This window comes from Cetorhinus maximus, chromosome 13 (genome assembly GCF_964194155.1).
Source record: "Cetorhinus maximus chromosome 13, sCetMax3.hap1.1, whole genome shotgun sequence".
Taxonomy (NCBI): Eukaryota; Metazoa; Chordata; class Chondrichthyes; order Lamniformes; family Cetorhinidae; genus Cetorhinus; species Cetorhinus maximus.
This window is the reverse complement of record NC_135891.1, coordinates 93,810,673-93,816,672: the sequence shown is the minus strand read 5'-3', so window position 1 is coordinate 93,816,672 and position 6,000 is coordinate 93,810,673.

The following is a 6,000-nucleotide window of genomic DNA, read 5'->3' as shown; positions in this document are numbered from 1 at the left end:
AAAATTCTCAAAGAGATGCAGAAGCAGAGGGACCTGGGTATATATGTGCACAAGTCATTGAAGGTGGCAGGACAGGTTAGTAAAGCATACAGCATCCTAGGCTTTAGTAATAGGGATATAGAATATAATTAAAGGAAAGAGTATATGTTAAGCTTGTATAGAACACTGGTCCAGTTCTAGGTACCACACTTTAGGAAGAATGTGAAGACATTAGAGAGAGTGCGGAAAAGATTCATAAGAATGGTTCCAGGAATGAGGAACTTCAGTTACACAGAGAGATTGAAGAAGTTGGGACTGCTTTCCTTGGAGAAGGTTGAGCGGAGATTTGAAAGGGGTATTCAAAATCATGAGAGGTCTGGACAGAGTAGATCGGGAGAAACTGTTCCCATTGGTGAAAGGATCAAGAACAGAGGGAAAAAAAACCCAAAAATACCTAGAAAAACTCAGCAGGCCTGACAGACCTGCTGAGTTTTTCCAGGTATTTTTGTTTTTGTTCTAGATTTCCAGCATCCACAGTATTTTGCTTTTATTAAGAACAGAGAGCACAGGTTTAAGGTAATTGGGAAAAGAAGCAATGGTAACATGAGGAAAAACTTCTTCATGCAAGTAGTTAGGATCTGGAATGCACTGCCAGAGAGTGTGGCGAAGAGAGGTTGAACTGAGGCATTCAAGAAGAATTTGGATTAATATCTGAATGTGCAGGGCTACGGTTAGAAGGCAGGGGAGTGGTACTGGGTGAATTGATCCTTTGGAAAGCCAGCACTGACAATGGGCCGAATGACCTCCTTTTACACTAACAATTCTGTGATGCTGAGGCCCTTAGCCACCAGAGGATAACTACAACCGCACCCATAGATTTCAAAGATGGCCTGTTAAATTCTAAGAGGAATATCTGAAGTTTCCATTCACTCCCACGTTGTTTAATTTATGAAGCCTGAGGCACTGAGGAGCAAAAGGGTTGTTGAAGATGTAGTTCTGAAACACTTCTGAGTGCAGTGTTGTTTTGTTCATGTATGCCAGAAAGCTTTTATATTATATGTACACATATCTATACACACACAAGGCTGTGCACCTCTAATACACTTAACAGCAGTGCATCTGCCAAAATGTAACTGTACACCCTGACCTAAGCTCTCATCTCAGCTGTACGATGATATATGTTTAATGCAAACCAAATACTCCAGGCCCCAGAGGACAAGCTGTAATTTCAATAATGAATTACATACAGTTCTCCATCGTATGCAATCGGTTCTCACTGAGGTGGATTTCAGCTAGTCACATGACCAGGGGCCTGGTAGCAGGGAGCTTATTGTGGGAGACTCCAATCTGGCCCATATTTGATCTTATTCTCCTGGAGGTGAGACAATTATTCTCAAAGCTACTGATGGCTGCAGGGCACATTGGGAAGCAGCGTAATTCTGCATGACTTTTGTACATTAGCCCTCCGACAGGTTTAATTGTTTGTTTTCAACTTCCTCAGATGGTCGCTTTTCTGCATTATTACTTGATGGTAGTTTGATCCCCCACTGCTGTAATCTAACTGTTTTGCTTAACTGGAGCTGTTTTTTTACACTGGGATTCTACATAACTTACTGTTTAATATGGTCCACATACAAAATGCTACACTTACAAGTACTACCTTCTAACACTGTAAACAACTACAAAATTTTCTACATACTTTGGTCAGTTGTTTCAAACTGAGCGCAAGATGTGAAAAATGCCAGCTCCATCACATTGATTCATCTCTGTGCAAGTTAGGAGAGTAACTTAAACTTTCGTTCAGTTTTATATTTAATACAGGTGCAGTGGGCCAAATGGGCTTTTTCTGTGTGTTGCACCATTCTATGATTCTGCATGCTGCAACAAGTGCAGCCTCTGTGGGTCTGACCATTTGCACAGTCCCAGATAGAAGAGGACATCTCATTTCAGTACAGTATAGGGGGTTGAAGATTCATGGCAGTATTCTAGGTTGTGAGAAACATCACTATCAGCTGCATTACCAGAATTAATGCCATATCACATGAATGAGGGAGGGGTAAGCTGTAGGTCAGTGGTAGTGCTTTCACCTCTGAGTAAAGAGGTTGTGGGTTCAATCAAGAGACTATGAACACGTAATCTAGGATGACACTTACATGCAGTACAGCGCTACTGACATCATTTGCCATTATTTTCAGTAGAGATAAGTTTGAAGCAGTACATTTTGGTGGGAGGAATCAGGAGGCCACATACTCCCTGGAAAATAAACCCCTAAATGGAAGTTTAGGAGAAGAGCAGAGACATCTAGGAAGTACAGATACAAATATCGCCAAAAATAGTGATGTATTGTGATAAAATCATTAAAAAAGCAAAGCACTGGGTTCATTTCTCAAATGATAAAATTGAAAACTCAGAAGTTATGTTACATTTGTATAGAACCTCGGTTAGACCACACTCGGAGTACCGTGAACAGTTCTGGTCTCCATATTATAAAAAGAACAGACGCCGACTGAAGGTGGTCCAAAAAATTTACTAGAATTATACCACAACTTTAAAATTACACTTACCAGGAAAGAATGAACAGGCTGGGGACCTTTGCTCTAGAAAAGAGAAGATTGAGGGGTGACCTAATAGGTGCCATTAAGATTATGAAAGGGTTTGATGGTTATGCACACAGAGAAGACGTTTCCACTTGCAGGGGAGGCCAGAGCTAGGGGTATTAATATAAGGTGCAGGAGAAACTTCTTTACCCAAAGAATGGTTGGAATGCTGATCTGACTACCACAATGAATAGTTGATTGAATTTAATTTAAATCCATTTAAGCGAAACACACGAGGGGGAAAAGATGAAAGTATTTTGTTGATCGGGTTAAATGAAGGATGGGAGGAGACTCGTTTGGAGCATTTACACCATCATGGACCTGTTGGTCCAAAGTGTATGTTTGTGTTGTAAATACTATGCAATAAAACATTAATTATTCAAGATGCCATGATTTGTACAAGACGTTAACTACCCATCCCTCAGTTGGACTTAAGATTCCATGACACTATAAGGAGGACAGGAAAGTTACCCTGACAAACACTTATCCCTCAGCCAACAGCATCAAAACACATTTATCTCATTACTGTCTGTGGGACCTCCCTGAGTACAGATTGACTGTTGTATTTGTCTACATTAGAAGAAAAGTAATTTACTAACTGTGAAATACTTTGGGGATGTCTTAAGGATATGAAAGATCTTTCAACAGTCATTATAAAGGTAGATGAGATAGCTGCAGAGCCAGTATGCCACACATTACTGTGAGCATACAGTTTCCACTTATATTTAAGAAATATTTTAGCCCATCTTTGTTTCAAAATCTCTCAATCTCCCTAATCTCTATTTTTCTACCTCAATCTCTATCTTCAAAAGCTTCTCTAAAACCTACATCTCATAGAATTTGCTACTGATTCACCAAACAATAGAAACAATCTTTTCCTATTTGGTTTCTTCCAGAATCTCATAATTTTGGATCCCCTCCCTTTACTTATTCCACTCCTCTGAAACAAGAGCAAATTTGTCAATCTTTCTTTAGTAATTATAACTTTTCATTCCTGGTATCATTCTAGTGAATTTTTGCACCATGGGCTTGGTATCCTCTCTGTACTTGGGTGTCCAGAATTACTTATTAATATTCTAACTGTGGCATAACTAGTCATGTGGTAATACATTATTTTTTTTGTTTTTATATTCAACAGGCCAAATTATGAACCTAGAATCTCAAATCTTTTTAAAAAATAATCTTATCTACCTTCACCCCCACCTTTAAAAATACATGTACCTGCACTCCTACAACTTTGTTTTTCTACTCTTAAGAATCTAATTGTGCAGGGAATATTCCTTTCCAATGTTGTTCTTCCTAAAATGTACTACTTCAGTCTTTTCACTAAACAGCATCCACCACCTACCTGCTCACATTATTAACCTATTTGGGCACTCCTGAAATCATCTATATTTGTCCTCAGTTTGCCTTGCCTTTTATTTTACTATCATCAGCAAAACTAAAATACAATATATTCCTCTTTTTCTACATTCAAGTTATTCACATAACTTTCCTTATCCCCTCATGTTGCATTCAGATGGCCTGCTATATAGCCTCATCGGGACAGAATCTTGTCTTTTTACTATATCCATTAACACTCTCTTTGACTTTTGCATCATGAAATATTTTATAAATTAATCTCTCCTGCCCTGCACCTTATCATAGACCTTCCCTTTTACTCTTCCCATTCCTACCCCACCTCCCAACTTTGTTCTTCCTATCTTTCCACTGGCTTTAAAAACTCTTAAATAACTATCTTCCTTATGATAAAAGGTCATTGACCTGAAATATTGACTCTATTTCTCTCCACAGATGTTGCCTGGCCTGCTGAGTATTTCCAGCATTTGTTTTCATTTCAGATTCCCAGCATCTGCAGTATTTTGCTTTTGCACCCAGATGTTATAATGCGGCAGATGATGTGTGACAAGTGGATCAAATCCACAAGGGAAACTTGATCACGCTACCACAACTGTTTTACAATTTGTATTTATTTCGGAGATGCATGCCGTGAATTCAGAAGTAATAAGCCTACCAAGACTTGAGATTTTTTTAAAAACTAAATTAAACATTTATTAACAAAAGAAAATAGCTCAAGCACATACATAGATCTACAGATTGCTACTATAATAACTCCTAAACCCATAATTAATCTGGCTTCCAGTTACACCCCTGTAAGGCAACGATAAAATAAAAGATTTTAAACATGTCCAAGCAACACAATACCCTGGACAGTGGAATTCAAAGTGGCTTTTCCCAGCTTCGGTTTCTGTAGACAGCAGGCTTAATGCACAAATACTGGAGGCTTCTTACACTTCTGTTAGATTTTACAATGCATTCCCTAACACATAGCCTCATTCTCCTTTATACATGTTTCCCCCTTTTAATGTAAATTCCATTGTTCCCATGTGTCTTTAGAACTTTACCTCTCTCAAATCTTTCCATGGTGCTAATGCTGTCAGTAACCTTTGGTAAAAATAGACACACAGTTTGGCCTAGCTTCTCTGGCTAGGCGTAAATATCCTACTATCGCTTTGAAATTCAAGCTGCCCTGATTTATCTAAAAATGCAAATTCTCCTCACCAAGACTTCAGCCATGTTTTTTTATGTATTTAGCATTTCAAACCTAGCTTCTTTTGACGGGTCAAAAACTCCAGATCAGCTGTCTACAGTTCAATTAAATCCCACATAAACCCAAACTATCCAAACTCCACTATTAACCTACTTTTACAATAAATCACAATGAGAATTACTATACTTTCATGCCACTAGAAAACTAACCAGCGACCCCCTTCTTGACGAAGGCAGACATAGATCACCTCCAATGTGCCAGCTTAGCCTTCAAGCCACTGAGGAAAAACGTTTTGAGGACCAGGACCTCAAAGCCGAGACGAATGTCATGGTTTACCAAGCAGCAGTAACCTCACACTCCTATATGCTTTGAAGACTTGAGCCACCTACAGCGGGTACCTCAAACCACTGGAGAAGTGCTACCAGTAGTGTCTTTACAAGATCCTCCGAACCTGGTGGCAAAGGTGGTCCAACAGCAGCATTCTCTACCAAGCCGACTTGCCCAGCATCGAGGCACTAAATCACTCAAAACAGCTCCACTGAGAGGGACATGAAGTTCGAATGTCTGACACCAGACGTCCGAGGCAACTGCTCTACTTGGAGCTCATTTGTAGCAGGAGACTCCCAGGAGGATAGCAGAAACACTAAGGATGTCCTCAAAGCATCCCCAAAGAGGTCAAACATACCTGCCGACTCATGGGAGGACCTGGCTTGTGACCAATCAAAATGGAAAAGGCTCATTCAGGAAGGCATGAACACATCAAGAGACTTCGTCAGAATGTGTAGTCGAAGTCGAGGCATTGGAGAGCGCGCTCAAACTTCCAATGAATTTACACAGCCCTTCAAGCACCACCTGCCCCACATATGGCAAAGT